The sequence below is a fragment of the Protopterus annectens genome, chromosome 6.part0 (assembly GCF_019279795.1).
Source record: "Protopterus annectens isolate FY-2018-M chromosome 6.part0, PAN1.0, whole genome shotgun sequence".
Taxonomy (NCBI): domain Eukaryota; kingdom Metazoa; phylum Chordata; order Ceratodontiformes; family Protopteridae; genus Protopterus; species Protopterus annectens.
In genome coordinates this window covers 691,037,449-691,062,452 of record NC_056737.1, presented here as the reverse complement: position 1 = coordinate 691,062,452, position 25,004 = coordinate 691,037,449, and the positions used below count along the sequence as shown (strand labels likewise).

The 25,004-nt window shown below is 41.7% G+C and overlaps 1 protein-coding gene across 1 annotated transcript in view; it reads left to right on the top strand.

Annotated features, from left to right (window-relative positions):
* Positions 1 to 25,004, top strand: part of BRF1 (BRF1 RNA polymerase III transcription initiation factor subunit) — a 2,040,227-nt gene that overhangs the window by 2,001,370 nt on the left and 13,853 nt on the right. The gene's annotated exons all lie outside the window — the stretch shown is intronic.

The following is a 25,004-nucleotide window of genomic DNA, read 5'->3' as shown; positions in this document are numbered from 1 at the left end:
AAGATAAATACAGTGAAAAATTTACAATAAATAGTTAAGCAAATATAGATAAAGCTCCACAGTACAATATAGTAAGAGGCATTATAACATTGAAGAAAAAAGCATAGCAAAGAAATATACGATAAAACATTTGAATGAATTTACATAGCACATGGGGTTATCTTCAGAGGGTAATTGTACAGTACAGAGCAGTTAAGTGAGCTATGGTAGTAGAGAAGAGAGGAATAGAGAGAATAGTGATAGAGAAAGGGGTGGGTTCATGTGGGATGATTACAGAGGGAGGGCTGTAGCAGTGCACCATTCGGTAGGGACAAAGCCTGAGGTGAGGCTGGGATTGAACAGGGCACACAGCTGAGGTGCCAGTTCACTCTATAGTTCATGTAGAACACAGCCAAGGATATTGTCAGGTCCCATAAGAGCTGTATTCTTGGCCTTGGACAGTGCTGTTTTAACCTGTGCAGCAGTAATACTGTGGGTACCTGGCAATCTACTGGTATTGTGATTGGTCCTTTGGAGGGGGAGGGGGAGGGGTGTGAGGAACCTTTTGTTTTTATAGAGTAAACCAAGATTTTGGTGGGTTTTCTTGATCCAGTTAAGTACATGAAGGTCAAATTTTAGTTGATTGTGCACTATTACTCCAAGCAGTTTAGTGTGTGATTCATAGGTTCATAGGTTCATACTAGGCTATCTGCCCAAGGGCATTTATAAGCCTAGCCCATAGTTATGTGGCTTTCGCCACCCCTTTAGTTTGAATAAAAACTATGCCTATCATTTTTCTGTGCCTCTGTCAAGCAGTGACACTGAAGTAATCCCTGGGGTATATCTGCGATCTCCCATCCATTGGTCAAGATTCCTCTTGAACAAGGCCAGCGAGGTGCTCTGCCTCACATGTACCGGGATTTTGTTCCACAGCATAGGGAGTCTCTGGGTGATGAATCTGTCCCTCCAGCACGTTCTATTTATAACCGTGTCAAGGTTTAAGTCTCCCGCCCTTGTGGTTCTGAGGGATCTAGATTTTTTGAGGTGAAGCATATTCATCAAATCTGGGTTTGACATGGCCTTATATGTCAGGCACAGGTCACCTCTGAGCAAGCGGTATGAGACTGAATAAAGCTGGAGTTCTTTCAGTCGGGCAGCATAAGATATATTTTTGAGACCCTTTATCCTTTTGGTGAGGAACTTTTGGGGCCTTTCAAGCTGCATCAGGTGTCTGGTCAGATACATTCCGAACGGGCATTGTACTCAATCATAGGTCTAATGAGTGATGAGTACAGGGGACGATGACCTCCCTTGATCTAGATGTGAATCCCTTCATGATCAGGTGGGCGATATAGAAGGTTTTCCTAACTACTTTAGCAACATGAGTGTCAAACGAAGACTACTGTCAACTTGGGTCCCCAGATCCCTGATGATTTTTCTGTGCTCAGTGGATTGTCACCTATATGGTAGCTAGGGGTAACCTTGTTTTTCCCGAAGGGTATGACTATGCATTTTTGGCGTTTAACTTCAGGCCATGGCTCTGGCACCAGTTATCCGCTTCTGTGAGGCCCTTCTGGAGGATATCTGTGTCAGATGTGTTTTCGACTATGGCCCAGTTTGCAGTCATCTGCAAACTTTGTCAGCCATAACCCTCCTGTGTTTGCTTGTACTTCAGAAAAGTAGATGCCGAACAAGAGTGGACCCAGGACTGCGCCCTGTGGGACACCACTTGTGACAGGCTTTGAGTCTGACATGGCTCCAGCAACTCTGACCCTGTGGGTTCTGTCGCTAGCCAGTTTGCAACCCATCTTGTGATGTATGGGTTTACATTCAAGCTGATGAGTTTTTCGATGATACCTGAGTGGGGTATTGTGTCAAGGCCTTTGCCAGGTCGAGGTAGGCTGTATGGACTGCCTTTCCTCATCAATGGCCTTGGTGACTGTCTCGAAAAAGTCAACCAAGTTTAAGAGGCAGGATCTGCCTTTGACAAAGCCAAACTGGGTTGGATCCAAAGTCTGCAAGTTCCCTATGTCTTTATTTATGAGTTCCATTATGATCCTCTCCATGGCTTTGCAGATAAGGCTTGTCAAGCTAATGGGGCGGTAATTTCCAGGGTCTGTGGAGGCACTGCCCTTATGAAGTGGGACCACAGTCGCCGTGCGCCACTCCTTGGGCACGTATCCTGAGGTGAGGCTAAGATTAAACAGCTGTCCTAACTGTGGGTTTAATTCCTCGTTGAGTTCATGAAGCACACAGCCGGGGACACCATCCGTCCCATGGATGCTGTGTTTTTGCCTTAGTGAGGGCAGTTCTCACCTGGGCGTTGGAGATGTTTGGGGGCTACAATCCTCTGGAATAGATATCTCTCCTTTTGGGGAGGGGAGAAGTTTGCACTGAACCTGTCAGCCAGTATGTTAGCAATGTGTGTAGGTTCAGTAATTTTCACATCATTTTGAACTAATTCTGAGCATATCTGGGAGTTTCCTCCTAGGTTTCTAACATAGCTAAAGAAGGCCTTATGATTGTCTTTAGAGTCCTTGGCGATTTTTCTCTCAAAATTTGCCTTGGATGATTTTATGAGAGCTCTTAGTTTTTACTTATAATGATCAAAGGTGTCTTACCTTTCAAGGATTTTGCTCTATCTTGTAGTAGCTTCCTCCTTTTGTTGTAGAGCTTGTTTATGGCTGGGGTCCACCAGACTGGACGCTTGCCTTTGGTACAGAGAGTCTTAGTTTTGTTTGGGATTGCCTGATCCATGCAGTCCTGTAGGTGCTGGTAGAAGGCATTTGTAAGTGATTCAGCGGTTTGAGTAATGTTTACCACTGGCTCAGGGGCCTTAAAGGAGACCACACTAGTTTTTAGAAGTGTGAAATCGGCTTTTGAGAAGTTTTTCACTGTGGTCTTTTTGTTTCAGGTGGGCGGGATGAGGACCTCCAGCGAGATTAGTTTATGATCTGATCTCACCAGTGAGGGTATACTTCCGGTGTTGAACATTTTGATCCCATGTTCGTGATGATGAGATCAAGTATGTTTTCACCTCTTGTGGGGATGGTGACTAGTTGTTCCATGGCATTTGAGTTTATGAACTCCAGGAATCTTTGGGTTAGAGTGTTCGGGCTTGAGTAGTGTTCCCAGTCTATATTAGGGTAGTTGAAGTCACCTAGTATGATGGTGTTTGGAGATACATTTATCCCTCCAATGTTTTCAGGAAGGCCATGTGAGGTTCCTGAGTTTGAGAGGGTGGCCTGTAACATGCTACAAATTGCAGAGCAGTCTTGCCTATGGTTAATTGCACCTGGATGGTCTCCGATGCATCGTGCGTTGCCACCAACCTTGAGGTGTGGGTGTCCTTTATGAATATGGACACCCCTCCTTTCTTGGTGTTGTCCGGATTTTGGGGCCGGAACGATGATATGAGGTGAAACCTGTTAGTGCTGGGGTGCTCTCAGGAGCCTTGAACCAGGTTTCTGTCACAGCACAGACATCGATGTTCTCCATATTGAGAAGGGCCTCGAGTGCGTGCATCTTGAGATTGAGACTTCTGGCATTAAGCAGCATTACCCTTAGTTTTTTCCTTTTTGGTGTTCTAGGGTGGTAGGTTTAGAATTTGAGCCTTGCCTAAAAAGGCACTATGGGGTGGCAAGAGCCTTTGCCAATATCCGGAAGCCCAGGGTGACAGGTGCAAGCCGCCCTGCGAAGCAGCGTGGCTTGTCCAGCATGTCATCCCAGGCAGACAGACATTGGATCCCCTTTGAATGACACCAGAATTTAAGCCAATTATTAAAGCTGATCATCTTATCACTGTATTGTGGCATCATTCTAGGTGAAGGTAGGATACTGCTCAAGGTCAGGGTCATACCTGCCTGGGCTACATAATCAGAGAGCTCCTCGACGTCCCTTTTCATGTAGTCCAAGGAGGTGCGTCTCAGGTCGTTGACACCAGCGTGGACAATGACTGAGTCGACTTGTACCTGCTGTTGAGAGACCTGAGTGCTTGCGTTATGTGGCGGATTCTAGCGCCCGACAGGCAGCTTACTGTGACCTTCTCCTTACTCAGTCTGGTGAGCGGGACGTCAGTGTGTCTGACTATGGAATCACCAATGACAAGTGTGTCTGGCATTTTGTTTGGCCTTAAGGGCTGTGACTGTTTGACACTCTGACTGTGTGGTCTATGTGTTGCATGTGTTGGGTCGTGAGGTGGTAGTTGTTTGGGTGTCTGCTTTGGTGGCCTCTGCTGTTTTGGTAAATTTTGATCAGAGCCTCCGAGTATGTCTTTGTGTGAGTATGTGTATGATTTGAAGTTGTGATGGTACCATGTGTGACTGGGTATGTATCGTGTGTGGTTGCCTTCTCCTCCTGTCTGGTCTTGCCAGTCCTATGTTGAGAGAGCTCAGCCTCCAGTTTGGCCGTATAGTTGCATCTCTCGCATGTATTTGTGTTTTGTGGGAGAAGGAGAGGATTGTCTGTGTACATGAGGCAATTGTAACATTGCCTCAATATTCCCAGGTTCACCAGTTGAGCTGGAGAGGACACTAGCAACTGATCCTCGACATACTAGAAGTAGTAGATAAAGAACTTTCAAAGGACTCCGGGGAAGTGGGTTTTAGGCTGGTGGGGTACTATCTATAATAAGAGTGCTTTATCAAGGTGCAAGTACTGTAGGAGTAAGTGCTAGGCTTTACAGATAGAGAATAGTCTACTTGGGAATCAAGTAGAGATGAACTTTTCAGTTATAGGATATGCTGGTTAGATCAGCAGTACAGTTTAGCGTGTTTTATAGCAGGGGCTGAAGGGAGCTAGGAATTGGCCCAAAACGACCAATGGACTACTAGTTTCTGGCTGAAACTTCACCAAATCGGACAAAAAGGCCGCTCAGTGCTTCCCACTCCCACTGGTAAGCAAAGAAACTTCCCTCCTTCCTAATAAGGCAATGGATCAGTAACAGGAACTAAAAACAAAGCCCAGGGATCAGCAACTCTGAAACTGGACTACTCTAGTTCAGTAAAGTGGGAAAACAAGAGATTTTTTGTTTTATTACAGAGATAAGGAAAAAACAGACAGTAAATGCTATAAATGCTGTAAATCGGCTAGCGACTTTAGTGTGTAGCCTACAGAAACAATTTGCAACAATTAGTAACTTAAAGTGCAATAAACAGTGTAAAATGCAGAAATCACTTAAAGTAGCAGTAAAACAGGCGAAATGCAGTCGCTAGCTTAATAACAGTGGGAAAGCCACAAAAATACTTATATCTGGTAGAAAGTCACTCTTTTAGCTCTCTGCTGCTTGGATCACTCTGCAGGCCACCACGAGGATCTGTGCAGAGTTGGTACAAGCTGGAAAACACGTGTTTAGCGTGTTTTATAGCAGGGGGCTGAAAGGAGCTAGGAATTGGCCCAAAACGACCAATAGACTACTAGTTTCTGGCTGAAACTTCACCAATTCGGACAAAACGGCTGCTCAGTGCTTCCCACTCCCACTGGTAAGCAAAGAAACTTCCCTCCTTCCTAATAAGGCAATGGATCAGTAACAGGAACTAAAAACAAAGCCCAGGATCAGCAACTCTGAAACTGGACTACTCTAGTTCAGTAAGGTGGGAAAACAAGAGATTTTTTTTTTTTTTTTTTTTTTTTTTACAGAGACAAGGAAAAAACAGACAGTAAATGCTATAAATGCTTTTAAGTGGCTAGCACACTTGAGTGTGTTAGCCTACAGGTAAAATTAAGCAACAAATAACTTTTTAAGAGTGCAAAACAGTTAATCAACACAAAAACAGTTTAAATAGAATGCAGAGCTGTATAAACAGGCTAAGATGCAGTCGCTAAGCAGTAAATATTCAAAAAGCCAGAAAAAATACTTAAATCAGTTATAGCAAATACAGTTATAACAAATGCTCTAAAATATACTGTATATTTCCAATATTCAGCTATGATCGTAGTGTTATTGAAGGAAGAGATGGTAAATGAGGTTTTAAGATGGTAAAGGGATTTGGGGAGGAAGAGAAGTTTTGTCTTTTTAGGGTTTAGTATGAGTTGGTTGTTATTAAGCCATGTTTCAGTGAGGTTGAAAGATGTTTATGTCAGGGTTAGTAGGTCAGTGGGACTCAGCAATAGAAATGATGGTGGAGTCATCTGTGCACTGTATGAGAGATGACTGAGGACATCTCTCCCTTTTTTTCTTACAGCCAGTTTTGTAACCACACATGCCTCAAACTTTGCATGGCAATCTGTATCCAAGGAGGTGAAAGTTCAGGACCTGTGAAACAAGCAGTGTAATTTAAGGCACATACATTTCAAAGAAATGATAGCACTAAATGTTCCCAAATCTGTAAATCATTGTTGGAATTTAGGCCTGCTACTAGTAATTACAGCGAACACGATAGTGATGTGTTACATAAACAAGCAGGGGAGATCAGATAGGTAACATGGGAACTGTCAACTCCATGCAATCTGCCCTCCAGGCTAGTTGCATTCCATTAAACAGAGTATAGTAGCAGACAAGCTGAGCAAGACCAGGACAAATCTTCCCCATGAATGGAAGTTGCACCCAGGGGTCTTGCAGGAAATATTCTAACTGTGGGGAATGACTGAAATAGATGTCTTTCATCCATTCACAACAGATGGTTAAAGCAATTCTGCTCCAGGACTCCTTGCACAAAGGCCAGGAATGTAGATGCCTTTTAATTTTTGTGGATAAGGATGTTTTTGTATACATTCCTACCCTTTCCTAGAATAGCTAGGATGCTTCTAAAGTTTCAGAATGACTCTCCAAAAATGATGCTGGTAACTCCATTTTGGCCCAGACAATAGCTGTTGTCTACTCTTCTTAAAAATGGCCAAGGGAAATTACTGTACACTTCCTTACAGGATGGTCTTACTCACGCAGGAGAGGGATTGTTTTATGCCCATACATCCACTTATCAGTTTCTTCAACTCACTGCCTGGATGATAGAATGTTAATACTTTTTAGGTATTCTTTTTCTAAGGACATGCAGCAGCTATTAATGGAAGCTAAGAAACCTGCTACTACAGTACTTAAGTTGAGAAGATTTTCTAGTTGGTGAAATAGCAAAGAGCGTATTAAGACCTTGATGCCTCTGATTCTGCAGTATTTGTGTGAGTTGTTATCCCCTGGCATTTCTTACTCTTCTGTCATGATTCATCACTCTGCTATCTCTGCTTGTGTGCCTATAGATTCCCCCTTTCTACCTTGCCTCAAGTGAAACAGTTTTTGAAGAAAGAAAGCTTTGAAGGTTTGCTACCCTAACAACTGATTTCATGTCTCTCCCTCCTTGAGATGTACAGTGGTTAAGGCTTAGTGGTGCCCTAAGGTTTTTGAAGCTGGCAGTCATCCATTCCTAGGCAGGATATGTCTTGTATAGTTTAGGCTACAGTAACAGTTATCTGTTCGAACATCTGCTGTTATTGTAAGTTTATATTTCATGCTCCCATGATCAGGTATGATAGGAAGTACCTCTCTAAATCTGACCTTAATCATCATAGAAAATGGAAAGATCAGCAAAAATCAAAAGCCAGTGCAAGGAAAAAAAATGTCAGGGAGACCCAAAGGGAAAGCGTTTGGAACCCCAGCGTCCTACAACCAACTGGGAACAGCCATAAATGTACAGATCTTCACCCGTATCAGCCGTAAAACCCCAACCCAGCTCTTTCTCCTCCTGTACCTCAAAATACCAGGAAAAGAACTCCGTAAATAAAAAACTGGTAGCTCATCATAACAGACAAATGGGTCCTACAGATCATAGCTAAGGGTTACGCTGCAAGTCATAATGAAACCCAACATGTCAAGCATTCCTCATGCACCAATAGATTAGGGGCACTCCAAGAACTCCTGCTGTTAGGGGCAATGGAACATGTACCAAGGCAGTACTAAAATAGAGAATTCTCTTCTGGACTGTTCCTAGTACTCAGAAAGGAAGGACCATGAAGACCAATCCTGGACCTATCAAGACTACACTTACCCCAAGGTGTAAAACTTCAGAATACTGACATTCTAGGCCCTTATACCAACCTTTCTTCTTCAAGCCCTGATGGTCACATTAGGTCTCAAGGAGGTTCATCTACATGTACCTATCCACAAGGACCACAGGTGCTTCTTAGGTTTGAGATGAGGGGTTCTCATGATCTGTTTCCCTGTTTGCCCTTTGGATTGGCTGTTGTGCCCAGGGTTTTCACAAAGTGTGTGACTCTAGTAGTAGCTTATTTTATGACAAATACTGTTCACATCTATCCCTGTCTAATTGACTTTCTCAATGAGGCACTGTCACAGGAGGAGGTAGATAGCACATTGGCTTTCACCATGGACTCTATCCAAAATATTGGGCTTTCTTTGACCCTTTTAAAAAAGAGTGATTTTTGAGATACATTTGTACTCAAGCAGACAGATACCCCTCCTCCCCTGAAAGAAAATAAAAGATGAGATGGTTACTTGGCACAATATTTACACAAGTTAGCACATGAGGAGAATATCTTAGCCAGTGAGTGCCTCTGGGAACTGGGGTGTGCATGACCTCTGCCATACTAATAGTAGCCAAGGCCAGGATGCACACGGGGAGGCTTCACTGGTAACTGAGGATCCCCTTAGAACCCACACACTCAATACCTAGAACAGATGATTCTTATTATACCCTGCATTCCCGATAAGCTTGGATGGTGGTCCATTCAGGTCACAAAAAACCATGGGGTTCACTTTGGAACTTTACAGTCAGACCCTAACTACTGTTGCTTTGGATTTAATTTAGGTGGCATACACAGGGTGTCCCAAAGTTCCAAGGCTTTTGAGATGCATCCCAAAGGAAGATGCACATAAAAGTGAAAGAGATGATGGTCCTGTTGCTGGCAGCCAAGGCATACAAACCAGTCTGGAAAAAGGGGGGTTGTCCAGGTGATAAGACAACAATTTAGTAATATTGTACCTCAGAAAACAGGGGGACAAATTCCTAACTTTTCTGCAGGTTAGCCATGACTGCCTGTGGGATAGCCCCACAGTCATAAATGATCCAAAAGCAGCTTATTTTCCATCACAGTTGAATTCAGTGGTGGATCACTTAAGCGGGTCATCTGTGAGTCCACATTAGTAGAAGTTGTACAGAGATATTTCCCTCACTTGGTATGGAAGAGGAGGTGGTCCCAGAGAAAGACTTGCTTCTCTGAGCGATAAACAGCTGAAACATTCTGTAAAAGAGCACCACACAAAAGGGGTTGGGCAGTGGATGTGTTCTTCTTCAGATAGGCAGGTTTCTTCCTTTATGCATTACAACCCCACCCCCATCTCCCTGTTCCACAGGATGATGCAGAAACTAAGGGGAAGTAGCTGAAGATGCATTTGAAATTACCCTTTTGGCCAAGGCAGCTTTGATTCTCCCTTTTCATGGAGATGTCCAAGGTCAAATAGTATGTGCTTGCCACTACAAGTTGGCCTACTTTCTTAGAACAAGGGAACTCTCATGCATCCTAACTTGGAGACTTTGAAGTTCAGAGCCTGGATGATTTACCTTTCAGGCACCAGATTATAGATGAAATGCTAAAGGAGACAAGGAAATCTACCAATAGGAAACTCTTATCCAAGAGGAAGAGGTTTTCCTTTGGTAACACAAAAAGAGGCAGGGTTCCAGTAACACCATTAGTCTTCCCGTTTCTGCACTTTTTCAGTGAATGGTTTAATTTAGAGTTGGCCTGTGCCTATGCTAATTTACACGCATCAGCCATTTCAGCCTGCCTCCCTTTTTATCCACCTCTGATATGCCTGTAGCCTGTTAAACATTTCAGCAAGGGAGTCTTCATTTGAGACCACTCAAAGACAATAGCTGAGCACTGGCATTTGAAATGTCCTAAATTAATTGCCTTAATCACCGTTTCAACCTGCAGACCAGTCTCCCTAAGATACATGATTTGGAAAACTGCCTTATTCATGGCCATCACATCTTTTAGTGGAAGGTTTCAGAATTCAAACAGTAATGTAGCAACCTCATTTTACTGTGCTGTAATGACACAGTCAGCCTTTGAGCCAGTCCTTCCTTTTTGCCAAAAGTAGTCAAAAAGAAATTTTCCCTCAACAAAGTTATTACTTGTCTTTCCCAGCACTCAGACTATTGAAGAAAGATTCCTACACTGTCTGAATATACACGGCACCAAAGTTGTTACTTGTAGAGAATCAGAGGTTATACTATCACCCTACTGTGTGTTGCAAAAGGATAAACCCTGACTGCAACTCAGATGACCCAAGACTAATTAGCAGCTCGTGAGCTGGAAGAGTCAGGCACTGGTGGGGTATGGGATGCATGATTTACTTCAATTTACTTGTTGTGGTGGCTCCTCTCTTTGTAATGACCTAATACTCTGGTGGGTCTGCCCAGGCTGGTAACTGTAGCCCTCATGGAGATGTCAGGGGGTAGGTAAGCCTCTACACTGGGATATAAGTGATCCCTTCCAGTGTTGCAGAAGCCCACATCACCACCAGGGGGTAAAGTTAGGGTTAGGGCTGCATAACAAAAAGTGCCCTAATGGCTTCCAGGATGACTGTTCAAATATTGGCTCTCACCTTATGCGGAATGAATGAGTCAGGAACGTCACCCTCTCTTGTCTGTGAGGACTGAATGGGCCAGTAGATCATGGGGAGCTGATGGTCAGCGGGCAACAGGGTGACCAAAAAAGTCAGAATGTCAGATCAGTTACTTGTGTCTGTTACAACAGGAAGATATGTAAAGGCACTCTCCAGGCAAACAATCTCCAAATGTGAGACCTGTTGTATTATGTTCTGTTTTCCTCCCAGTCTAAGATGTTTTTGGGAACAGTAAGGGCTCACAGTATGAGAGTCACTACTACCACAGTGGCTGTTCTTGGGGAAGTGACTCTGGAGGATATATTAGAGATGGCTGCATGGTCCTTTGTCCATACCTTCTGTTAGAATTATAGACTGGACATCTCTTCAGGGCATGAGCTGGGTTCATTGCATCCATTTTACAGAGCCTGTTGCTATCAAGACCTTCCTTCTTGAACACTTCCTATCTCTGTGGGGAATTGTCCCAGTAGTTAAAACTACTGCAACAACGATCTAGACCATAATACAAATGTGTAAGAATTTGCCATAATAGTAGGCAATATTCATTGTCACTGATGCAATATTCTTTCCCACCCACCATCCCCTTTTTGTTTTTGAGACATCCTGGGCTATGGTTCTCCTCTCCTTGTGAGACATCAGGCCTGCTTAGATTTGGGGATCCCTATTTCTTTCACCCCCCCCCCTTTGCTTAGAAGTAGAAGATCCTTCCCTGTCTGTGGTAGGAGTGCCAAAACATGACTGTTTGAATCTTAATGCAGCTGCCTTTTTGTCTTCCTGCGAAAGAAGAATCTAAGATGGTATGAGTGGACATCATTTATGTACAGGAAGAGAACTGACATATCTGAGGGAAGGTACTTCTGTCGCTCTTTGTTGGAACGGGGTGCTGAACTCTGGTAGTTGCACCAGATGTTGGGCCTTCAGCAGCTGGGACTACTGTAATAGTGATATTCATAACTGTATGTTGTTATGGTAAGTTCTTGCACATTTTTGTCACTCGCACAGTTTAGCAGCCCAATTTCATTGCTAATTAGATTGTCTATAAAAAATCTGCAAAGTAAATTTCCCTCATAGAAGTACCTGTAGAAGACCACACAATTGACTTGTGAAGAGGTCTGATCAAGTTTGAACATCTGTATGTGTTTGCAGCTTAGATATGACAGTCCTTGAAAATACATTTTGTTCTTATGATTATAATTGAGACGGCATCTTGAGAGTTGATAATCATGATTACCCTATATGTTATTGTGATTAGAGCTGTGGATGGCTTCCATGGTGGTTCTGTTTGACAGACATATTTCAGTGTCCCTTTGGGGGCCTAAATAAAAGTTCCAGGCAACAAGTCCTCTTTACAGTAAGTCTGCAAACTGTCAGAAGAGGTGATGTGATGAGATCAGAAAGCTATGTTCCATCGATATGGAAAATATCCCACATCATTCCTCTCCACATAGGCACCCCCTCCACTGACCTCTCCAGTTAACACCCCATTGATATCCTCTCCCCTCTCTCCAAGATACTTGAAAAAATGTATCATTACCCAGGTCTCCAACTACCTCCTAGCTAATAATCTGCTCTCCAAATCCCAACATGGTTTCAGGCCATGTCACAGCACTACTTTCGCTCTTCTCTCCTTCACCAACACTATACTTCATCACAAAAACAATGGCCTCTTCTCTACTGCCATATTTCTAGATCTCTCAAAGGCCTTTGACATGGTATCTCATGAGCTACTACTCTTTACTCTCCCCACCCTCTCCTTCTCACAATCAGCCTGCAACTGGTTCCACAGCTATCTACACTGACGCCAGTAATCAGTAATCTGGGACGATAACATATCACCTCGCCTCCCAGTTACTCTCGGAGTTCCCTAAGGGTCTATCCTTGGCCCTCTGCTATTCTCACTTTTCACTATCAACCCACATACTGCCACCACACAAGCATCTCTTATACAGTACACAGACAAATCTACTCTCATCTGCTCTGCCCCTACTCTACCAGAACTACAACAAATCACACATGAATCATTCTCTTTTGTAGAAAGCTGGCTATCCAATGCTCAGCTCCTACTCAACCTAAGTAAGACAAAACTTCTCCTGTTCCAACCTTCCAAAGCTACCCAAAACACCACCCCACTTCAACATTCTTGCCAAAGACAATACCATCATCTCTCCATCAGAACATACAAAATTACTCTGTGTGGAAATAGACAACACACTTAGATTTGACAGTCACATATCTCTCTCAATAAAAAAAGTTCACAAGATACTTGGTGCAGTATATCGAAGCCGCCAATTCCTAACCAAAGCGGCTAGAATCTCCATAGCCAATTCCCAGCTAATCTCCACCCTACTCTATGCAGCCCCCATACTTACCAACCTTAGACAGACAGACCTACACAAGCTGGATGCTTTTTACAACAAAATTACTAAAGTTGCCACTGGAACCTCCTACCGCAGCCATCATTGTATCTCCCTTAAAGAACTAAACTGGCTAGAACTCCCACAACTCTTTCATTTTAATCAACTCACCCTCGCTCATAAACTTACTAACCACCCCTTAATATCCCTTCTCCAACCCTATCACCCCACTAGGCCCCTAAGATCAAGCAACAAAAATCAACTCACTGTTATCAAACCCAAAAACATGGCAGGAGAAGCCATATTTTCATGTACCATATCTAAACTTTGGAACAATCTTCCACCCTCTATAACTACTCTACCTTACAGCAGCCTCTTCAAGACTGCGCTCAAATTCCATTTAAATTTGCACTGGCTTTGTCCTATTTCTAATCCAGACCAACACCCCCACCCTTACCCCCCCACACCTTGACTCTTAACCCAACTATACTAACGCCACATTCAGAAATAGCTAATTGTCTTTACATACTTTAGCATCTTGTCTGACAGCTTTGTTACTAATATTATAAACGACAAGAAACTATCTTAACTTGCAACCTTTACTGTATATACTATTGATAGTCAATATCTTATTGTATTAAAGCCAACAACCTATAATGTTATTTAAAGGACCTGCGTCCAGTCGGAATTTCCTGGTAATCAAATGTAAATAAATAAATGTGATCCAACAGCCATTAACTGTAGGTAGTCAGTACACTTGATTCTAATTTTGGAATTGGACAGTACTGCATCCTTAAGGCTTTACCCAGTTGTCGTGGTTACACAGAGAAGAATGCGTTTGGATATCTGCTGATGTCCTTTCATATCAGTGTTGCAGTATACTTCACCTAAAGGATCTCGGGCCAGGGGTAGCCAATGTCCAGCCATTATACCAAAGCTTACAGCTCTTATAGTACCATGCATCACATGTATGCTCCCCACGCAGGATGAAGGGCATAAAAGTGATGTAAGGATGTAGATACTCAGAGCTTTGCCAGCAGTCCAAATGCCATTAGCAAACATTGGTCTGAGCACCCTAATGCTGTGCTGATTACTAAGCCATGTTTTCAGATAAATGCTCCATTGTGTTTTATTTTCTTCCTTTCCTTAATGTTGTGTTTGTCATCCAGAAAGGGAAAGTGTCAGTATGGGAGCCAGATTCCCCATAAAGACTGCCACAACTAGTGTCTTTTTTGTTTGGGTGCTTCCCATGATCATATGCAGTGCTGTGTCAGACGTTTATGCTAAGACCCTACTTAGTCACTTCCCCTCTTTATCCATATAGCTGGAGAACCAGCGTCTCAAGTTGTTGGCTCAAGGTGCTATTGCAGAGTCCTCCCAACCCGAGGGCTGACCATCTGCCAGAAAGAAGGCCAAAAAAAATAGACATGATCCAGTTGCTGCCCAACCTCCCCTGAGATGTCTCTCTTGAGGTTGATAAAAGCCTGGAAGATCCTATCAGAGGCCAGCATGGATCCGGCTTCTTGCACATCCACAGAGGCTTTGCAAACGTCTGTGTTTGACATTGAGGGGGAAACTCAGCTGATTATATCTAAAGGATCAAGGGGATTTCTCAGTCTTATTGCAGGAGGAGATTCCTACTACCATAATAGAATCACATCAGGTATCTGACCCTCCGAGGGTGTTTTGAGCAGAAATTCTGCCGAAAGAGACACAAAAGATGAAGCATATTTCCCCTATTTTTAAGAGTTCCCAATGTGAATGGTAAGATTTTTACTCGAGGAGGGGGGGGGGGTCATTTAATGCCTTGATGACCATGAAGCCACCTCTGGATGTTTTTGTTCTGGCTTCTCCCTGGTCTTCCACAGCACTCAAGAGTCTTAGGGAATTGGATTCCTTGAATGAGGATCTGGACTCAGTGGAAGACTTCCTGGCTTATTTTTCCCAAATCCCTTCCCCCTTGGATTGCAGTTCAGAGGAGAATTCCTTAAGTCCAGACTCCCCTTCGGAAGAGCTTTCCTTTGGGGACACCATTGCCCATGTGATGGACTGTTTTAAGTTAGATAGTTCTCGAGTCTGTGATATTCAGAAAATATATCATGAGCTCCTACAAGATGGAGCCTCCCAAACCACCTACTGTTCCTCCTCTTCTGGCTACCCTTTTGGATAGTTTTTCAGCAGCTTCAGTAGCTGTCAGCCTCCTGCACCTAAGAAGTCACATAGGTTCTGTGAAGTGCTTGAGGACCGCAAATTTCTGTATAAAATACATTTCTGTAGTATCATTCTCTTCTGTCAAACAATCCAAGCTGTTGCCTTCTGATAGGGATAGTAGGGCCATTGGAGAAGTTGTGCAAGAAAGTTTACACTGCTGCCACTCAGTCATTTAGGACCATTAACTACCAGACCCATGTGACCAGATATGCTTTGGCTGTCCTCTTGTCAGGTTTCTAAAGTGGTTTCTGACCTTTCTGACTCTAAGTGGAAGGTTTCATCCCTTAACCTGCTGTACTGCTCTTCACAAGTTACCTGCCATTCACTCAAATGCAGCTGTGATGCAGCAAATGCATCTTTCAGGACTGCTGCCTTTGCTTCAGTTATGAGGTGTTATTCTTGGCTTCATCTTCAGGCTTTGCTTGATGACATTAAGGCCAAACTTTTGGATGCTCCTTTGGAGTCTTTTTGGATCTGCTGCTGGTGACCTTTTATAGTCCCTCCAGGACAAAGGCAAAGCCTTGCAGGAGCTGAAACCTATTTTTGTTTCCGTCATTCCTAAATTTCAGATGAAGTATCCCTCCAAGTCTGCCTTTGTTCGTATACAGTCCTGTCTTCCTCCCAAGAGCAAGAAGGGTTCTAGGCATGCGACTCCTGCTAAGTCTGCCCAGACTCCTGCCTTTCCAAAAGCCTTATTTTAAGGATAATCCTGGTTCTGTTTGACTGTTTCCTTCCTCCTTCCCTCTGCCATGTTCCTTTGTCCCTCCATCTTTCTCGCTCTCTTCCAAATTGGCTACAGATCTCTTCAGACTCTTGGGTTCTGTCCATTATCCATCAGGGATATTTCATGGTTTGGAAGTCCCTTCCTCCTTTTTCAAGTGTTCCTCATCCTCCTAGGAAACGTCTTTCACATATCCCAGAGGCTCTTTACTCTCTCTTGTTTCAGAGAGCATTATTCAAATCATGCCTCCCACTCAGGTAGGAAGGGGATTTTATTCCAGAATGTTTTTGGTCCCACAAAAGGAGGGTACATGGAAACCAATACTGGATCTTTCCCTTCTGAACACCTTTCTAAAGATTTCTTCCTTTTGTATGTTATCCCTTCAGTCATTCTTTCTTCTCCTTCCACAGATCTTTCTGGTATCTCTGGATCTCAGGGATGCATACTTTCACATCCCCATCCATCCTGTTTAAGGACATTTTTATGTTTCACTTTCTCTTTCTTGCATTTTAAGTTCTCTGATTTGACCTTTGGCCTCTGTGCTGCCCCAAAGTTGTTCACCAAATGCCTTGCTCCTGTTACTGCTTTTTACAGCATTCAAGGTGTTCAGATTTTTAACTACCTAGACAATTTACTTATTCAAGCTCCTTCCCCCAACAGTTTGCTTCAGGATCTCAAGTTTACTACTTACCTATTACACAGGACGGGGTTCACCATAAACCTCCAGAAATCAGTCTGACGCCTTCCCAGGGTCATATTTTCCTCAGCTGCAGGCTTCAGACAGTTCCCATGTTGACATCTCTGTTTACCAAGGTTCTGTCTGTAATAAACTTTTTCCAGTCCCTTCTTCCTTTGGTGTCTGTCTCAGCCAGGGAATTTCTCAGAGTCCTGGGTTTCATGGCTTCCACCATTCTCATGCTCCCTCTCAACAGGCTCCATTTGAGAAAGCTTTAGTGGTACTTCAAGTCAATGTGGTTTCAACATTGCCACCCCCTGTACTTCCCAGTACTTTTCCTTCCCTATCTCAAGCTCATGTTCAGTGGTGGATTCATCAACTTTCAGTGAAGTAGGCCTTTCTTTCCAAGCTCAATTTCCCACCCAGAATGTTTTTACAGATGCCTCAGACAGGGGGGTGAGATGCCTTATGTGGCCCCCTAAAGATTCTGGATCTCCAGCCCTCATCAGAGGCCAGACCACATCAGCATAAAGGAAATGAAGCGTCTGCTTCTGGCTCTGAAAGACTTTCATTCCTTCCTTCTTTCATCCTGGGCCACTCAGAGGTTTCCCAGACAATACCACAGTGATGTAGTATGTCAGCAAGCAGGGAGGCACACGGCCCTATCTTCTTTGTAGACTAGCTGTTCAAGTCTGGGATCTAGCTATCCAATATCAACTGAGCAGTTTGTTACCTCAGACCACGGTCTAATGGCCAGACTCCTTGAGCAGGTTCAGTACACAAGCTCACGAATGGATGCTTCACATAGGTGTGTTCCTTATGTAGCTCTTTTTGCCTCCCCCACTGAATGGACTCTGGAACAGAACAGAGGAAGTTGTCTGAAGTCCTCTGGCTTTGAAAGTGAGGGTCCTGTTGCTTCCTTGGAAAAGGATGTTTCTGTATGCTTTTCTTCCCCTTCATTTGTTACTGTGAGGTTTGCACAAAATCAGCCAGAGCTCTCCCAAAATCATGCTGGTGACTCCCTTTTGGCTCAGACAGCATTGATTCCTCTTCCTTTTTCACTTGGCTAGGAGCATTCACCACATTCTGACTCACTGGGTGGATCTTCTCACACAAGACAAGAGGTCTCTTATCCATCCTCGCTTGTCAGCTCCTCAACTGACATATTGTGGGTGATAAGGTTTTGAGGCTAGGAAACCCACTACTAGGAAATCTTATTTGCCTAAATGAAAGAAATTTTCTTTCTGGTGCCTCTCTCACCATCAGGATCTTCTATCAGGTGGAGGTTCCTTTGGTTTGTTTTTATTTGTGGGATTTGCTCTATGCTGGGTTGGCATAGTCTTCAGTGAAAGCTCACCTGTCAGCAGTTTCTGCTTTTTTGCCCTTAAATCCTCCTCTGTCCTCTAGGTTTGAGGTCAAGCAATTTCTTAAGGACATCCTTCATATTATGCCTCCCGGGAAGTGTATTCTGCCTTCTTGGCACCTGAATTTTGTACTTGAAAAATTGATCCAGGCTCCTTTTGATCCTACTTCCTTGGCTTTCTTGCAACATTGTACTCGGAAGATTCTTCTCCTTTTGGCTCTTTCTTCAGCGAAGAGAGTCTCTGAAATTCAGCCTGTCACGGCTATTTCTCCTTTTTTAGTTTTCTATAGAGACAGTCTCTCTCTTCATATGAATCCTTTTATGCCGAAAGTGATGAGTGAGTTGTCTGTTAATCAGTCTATTCATCTTCCTTCCTTTTTTCCTTCTCCACAGTCTGCCAGTGAGAAGGATGTTCTTCGTGTTTCACTGTTGCTGTCATCACCTGTGGGTTATCCCTGCTGTGGTAGCCCTCGGCCATCGCAAATACCAGAATCAATGTTTTTCTGCGTTGCCTGCTGTCGCTTGCTGCCTGACGTCAGGATGTCAGGTCATCAGTGCTATAAAGGAAGGCAGTCGATGCCATTATATCTGTCTTTCTTGCCGTGGAGCCCGTAGCAGAAGCAATTCGCAAGTGTGCCAGTCAGTCCCTACCAGAGTTTGAATTACAGCTGAAAACATCTAAAGCTAAGTACCTTGTTGTGTAAAGTCACATTCTACTAGGGCAGTTGCCTCCTCTGGTGCTGTTTTCAGAGATCTGGATACCAACTCTATCCTTAAGGCTGCTACTTGGTCCTGTGTTCATAAAATTACAAGCTGGATGTTGTTTCTTGGGTCAGAGCAGGCTTTGCCAGGGATATTCTGCATGGGTTTGCAGAGAGTTCTTTTCTGCCTTCCATCTCCTAGGCATTCTCGTGAACTTTTGTACTCTCACTTAGGTGAAGAATACTGCAACAGTGTTACAGAAGGACATAGTACATTTGTGTAAAATCTTACCATAGCAGTAGATCTGCTTCTCTTCACTGTTGTATTTCCTTCCTCCTGCCTCCCCCTCTGTCCTGACTCTTACTGTTTGTTCTGGTTGCCCTCTTGGCCAGGAGGCCCTTTTCCCTTATTTATTTTTTCCCTTCTGGATGCACATGTTCGTATCTGTCCCTGAGGATATTCTGTTCTACCTAGGGCTTTTTCAGTTCTGAGTATCTGCGTCAGTAGGTCAGTCACCTTTATGCCCTACATTATGTGTGGGGAACAATCATTTGACATACAGTGCCTGTAAGAGCTGGACATTGGGCTATCCTTGGCAGGAGATTCCTTAGGTGAAGAATATGGCAACAGTGAAGAGAGAGACATCTGTTGTTATGGTATGATTTTACACAACTGTACTTTATTGTGAGAATCTTGTACAGCTGTTTGGTAAATAATATCTGTATCCTTGTTGAGTGAGTAGGAGGTAGTCATGGGATAGTGGAATAATGATGTTTATGGCTTGGATAAGCACCCTTTTGTTTTTCCAGAAGAAGCAATAGCACAGTGACAAAGTCTTTCATGTACAATGTTTCCTGTGCTACTCTGATCCTCGTATGCCTGTAGAGAGGTCTTTACTGGCTACTGTTGGTAGCATCTTGTACTGTTGAGTGGGGCATTCTCTCTGCTTCTGCTGAATGCATTTCTGCCACATAAATGTATGTCTTTTTGTTTCTTTCTTTCTTAGATTAAGATGAACGAGAATAAGACTGATATCTTTGCCAAGTGTGATGTCTTTTTGTTTCTTAGACTAAGATGACCCAGAATTAGACCAATGACCTTATCCTATCAGCTGTGGTTATTGTCAAGGTGCAGCAAGGATCATCTCTTTTTGCGTACTGTTGGGATCAGTATAAATCTTCCAGCACTATTATTGTTTCCTTTAGCTGTTTAAATTTAATGCCATTTCCCTTGGGTTAAAAAAAGTCACATTATACACCTCCCTCTGCAGTATTTTCTATTTGCGCACAAAAAATGGAACCCTACCATGATTGTATTTCATTTAGACTTTATTTGATCAACATTACTATCTAGGAATATGTAGCATAAAATATGAAACTTCATTTTGAGATGCATTATTAATGCTACATTAAGGACTTTTATTTTGAAATAGTTATTAGACATTAGACAGGCTAAAGGGTAAAATAAATTGTTTTATTTATGCATAAAAGACAGTTAAGCAGAAAGAAAAATAACCTTGCTGGTCAAGCACGAGAGACAGTTTATTAAAAAGAAAAGATAAGCATAAAGTGTGAAAAAAATTACAGAAATACAGATTTTTTTGCATGGAAAAGATAGTCTTGTCAGCTACAGAGTGCTGTCCATTTAGTGGTTAGACAGAAACACATTTTGCAAGCATCAGATGCCAGTAATAAATTTTTTCCTGTAAGTACTTGTATTGCAGCAGTAAAACAGACATCACCAGTCCCAGCACTTCAATGTTTTTTTTTTTTGTAAAAGCTTGGCCATGTTAAAAAAAAAAAAAAGTGTCCTAAATACTGGACATGAAACACAAGCGTGTAAAATATCTGGTATTCATAACTTGGTTTCAGCTGTTTCCAATAAAGCTAGACAGGCTAAAATATCTGAGGGTGGAGCAGTAAGTAAAATTACTGACAAACCACCTCGTTATGTATTGTTTTCTGAAGGGAGTGCACAGGTAGAGACAGGAAATATTGTTAGCTTTTCAGATGCAAGGCAGTCCACTATGGTTAGTGACTGGGCAAATGACATAAGTGATGTACAGAGTTCGAGCCCAAGGAATAATCAAAAGTTTGCTGTAGTTCAGGTTAATGTTGCCAGTGATGTACCAAATTTTCAGAATATGTATAAAGGCTATAATAGTTCAACACCAAATCAGTTGGTGTATTTGACTTCATTCCAGGTTGGAAAGGACGCAGGCCATACATTTCATTATACAGGGACTTCAGTTTCACTTACAAAAAGACCTCTGCCAGAAGATCAGAGTACAGTTTTCATGCTATCAGGGTTTGAAGGGTTAAAGGTAGCTGCAGTCAGCAGCAAGCCTTTGGAGATTAGATTTTTAAATAAAACTAATCAGCCTTGGAAAAGAATAACAGCAAAATTCTTGTTACATCCCCAGTCTGACAGTACCATTTTGGAAATAGACATTATGTCAAAATTAGGTGGTGTGTTAGATTTTAATAAAGAAATTAAGATGCTATAATATCAGTTTGCCTACAGACTTGCAAGAGTTTGTTAGCAAATGTTTATTTCATACAGAAACATGTACGTTTATTTTGGCTTACTATCACATAGTCGATCGCACTTTGTGAGATCAACATATGTGCAAAACTTATTTAGCAGAACCGTAAATATGGTTGCCACAATGTCGAACCTTACAACAGTGAGCTGTTGTAAGGTTCGACATTGTGTTGCAGATCGCACTATAGTGGGGATCGGGAAATGTACCCTTTCCCTCACTGTAGTGCGATCTCTGAGTTTGTATATATAAATAGGGGGATGGGGGATGCAGGGGGGCTTGCTCCCCTGCAAAAAGTGTTTTTTAATGTTGAGCAGAAGTGAGCATTTCAGTAAAGTCAACATTTTCGACATTTCAACTTTACTGAAATGCTTACTTCGACATTTTTTTGTGTTCAGTGTTCTGATTTCCCAACATATTAGTCCGACATCTTAACACTTTAACATAGTGGATTCAACTATGTGATAGTAAACCATTTATTTTGTGCAGAAAAATGTAAATAAGATCATGGCAATAAGTAATGCTATCAGTTTATAAATGTTATTTTAAGGACCTGGTACTAAATACAATCAAAAACTTTAGCTACCCAGCCTTGCACAAGAAATGAAAAGAAGAGGTTTAAAAGGCCTAACTACAAAGAAGACACCAACGTTAAAGCAGGCCTTCCTTTACCTCATCAGTGACTGGAACAATGCATAGCAAAATTAGACAAGCTAAAGGGTAAAATAAATGGTTCCATTTATACATATATGACAGTTAAGCAGAAAGAAAAATAACCTTGCTGGTCAAGCATGAGAAACAGTTAAAAAGAAAAGATAGGCATAAAGTGTGTGAAAAAATACAGAATGTTTTTTTCTCAAGGAAAACATGCAATCTTGTCAGCTACAGAATGTTTTTTAAATAAAGCACATATGGGACAAAGTATGAGACCAAGGTTAGGAAAATTACTGGACTGAAGCAGTATAATATGTTGTGTTCAGGATAGCTGTTCAGTTAAGGTTAGTAAGTTAGGTCGACCTGTTACTTCAGAGAAGATGACAGAAACTAGAGCCTGAGGCCAGGTCATATAAAGATTGATAGTTTACATTGTTCAGGACAATCAGAATATGTATCTATACTGTTAATGATGACAGTATTCGGATATTGTGAGCATTTAATAAAGCCTTATTGAATAAACTACAGTGTTTGGAAAATTCATTCTGAAAAGTGCACAAGACTGAGGCCATAAAGGAGAGACTGGCACCTGTTCAGCATGAGCTTGGGTAATTTCTCAGTCTCATTGCATACAGTGTTTCCAACTAATTACAGTACAGTACCGTATTATCATTTCGTACAGTTTCTAGGTTTGCAGAATGAATATACAATTTTTTGTTGTAATATAAGTTTTTAGCTTTGTGCAATGTCAGTCCACCTGCCCCCCCAGGTAGGGACAAAAAAAAAAAGAGGGTCTCTCACGGCAAGTGAAGACCACAAAAAAAAAAAAAAAAAAAAAAAAAAAAAAAAAATGTCTTTAATGTGGAACACAGTTCCACATTAAAGAACAGTAGCTCTGCACTAAACACGGAGCTTCTTGTGTTTAATGCATTGCAGTTCCGCATTCAACACAAGTAGCTCCTTGTTTAGCGATTTTTGATTGGCCTGTATACCGGCCAATCAAAAATCGCTCAACACGGAGCTTCTCGTGTTTAATGCGGAACACAAGAAGCTCCGTGTTTAGCAATTTTTGATTGGCCCGTATGCCAGGTATACGGGCCAATCAAAAAAAAAAAAAAAAAAAACAAACAAAGCAGTGTGTGGCCGGGATTTAAACCTGCAGGGCGGGACTCGGGATCAGGCTGCTGATCTCGGGACAGTCCCACCCAAATAGGGATGTCTGGCAACCCTGGTGGCACAACAGATAGCACAGTCAAGTTTGGTGCATAAGGCTGTGGGCCTTTTCTCACACCAGGTAGATTGATTGCTGACCATCATTGTAGCATAAAGGAAGATGCTGCACACCTAAGTGTGCTGTCCTTCAGATGAGAGTTTAAACCGATGCTCCATCTGCTTGAGTTGGAGATAGTTCAGGTGGATGTAAAAGATTTCACAGCACGGTTCCTTTATTTACACGTGTGTGTGTGTGTGTGTGTGTGTGTGTGTGTGTGTGTGTGTATATATATATATATATATATATATATATATATATATTTTTTTTTTTTTTTTTTTCCACATGCACATATATAAGATAGTCAAGTCCATCTAAACATGTAGCTGCTTCTACATTTATAGTTTTCAACACATTTTTTTAACTCTATCATTGTAATCTTTTTTTCCATTCCCTTATTATCTTCTTCACTTATTTTTTAAATTGTATTTATGCTTCCGTATAGTTTCAGTTATGGAAAAAGTTTTCAAAATGTGTGTCTGTACTGTCTGCATTATTTCTTTTGTGTGTGTTAACTCTACTTCCTTCATCGTTCATTAACTCTCTTATTACACTTATCTTTATTTTTAATTGCTTTGCTTAAGTATGGTGCTACTACTACTTTTTTCCTTGTAAAAAATATCTTTGAATAAGTTTTTTTTAAATTTCTTTATTTCATACAGCTTTTTTCTTTTTCTATAAACTATTATATGTTATGTTTTTAAAGACTTATTTACTGATTGATTCATATTTACATCTATCTTGTATTCTATTTGTCCTTTGCCATTCCAGTACCTTTTTTCTATATTTTTTTAAATTAATCCACCAACTTGTGCAGTCTTTATAAAATCTTCTCTTGTTTATATGATCTAACCATAGTTGATGTATTATTTCCTTTACATACTCACTTAAATCTGATTCATTAACTCTTTTTATATCTGTACCTAATTTTATGTATACTATTTTTTCTTCAATCTCTATATCGAAATTGCTAAATGGTGTGAAAAAAAACATAATTTTAACTCCTTGATGCAATATGCTATTATTTTGCCATTTTGCATTTTCAGTACAACGCCACATTTCCTTTCCCCAGTCCATAAAACTCTATTATCATAAATCTTTGTAATGTCCATTACATCTTTACACAGTTTTTAAATAGTCTTTTAGATTGTCTCTTTCAACTTCAGTACAAAATTGTATGAATACTCTTTTTTTAGCTTATCTGTTAGATTCTTGCACAACATATAATTTCCAAGGATTTTCATTCTTTCTTTTTTTATATTGTTCTAAGAATTTTCCATTATATTGCACTTCCTTGAAAAAATGTCACAAAAAGTATCTTTGTTAATGCAGATAAATGCTCTTGCCTCTCTGGGTTCAATACCCAGTGGTGAAATGATGCTGTCTTATGCTTCATACCTGTGCAGCTCCTTTTCCGCTGTGTTTATTCTTACTTGATGCTTTCTTCTTACTTCTGTTTTCACCTTCTCTCACAGTTTGTGCATACACTTTCTTTTCTTTCTTCCTTCCTCATTTCCTGAACTTCTAATTGTATTCTGTCCATTATTTCACCTCACAACACTGCCTTTTCACTCTCTGATTCACTCTGCTCTGATAGTTCTTTCAAATAAATATCCTACAACCCCCAGCTAGTGGATTGTAACAACACACTCAGGTGCTATAGCATCTGTTGCAAACACGTTTTGCTGAAATGACTCCTCCAAATCCATAATGCCTACTTTCACTCCTCCTTTTTGCCTTTTAACCAACTGTACTCCTCTTTCTTTTTTCCCTTCTTTCACTCCATTCAACCTCCAACTCTGTTAACATATCCGACTTTCTGCTATTTTATTAACAACTTCACTCATCTCCAATACGTGGAAGACACGTTCTTTCTCCTTCATGTTTGATTTTCTGCTTCCTGCTTCTCTGAGCCACCTTTGCGCCCAGACCGGAAGTCAGGAAGTGTAATGGTGA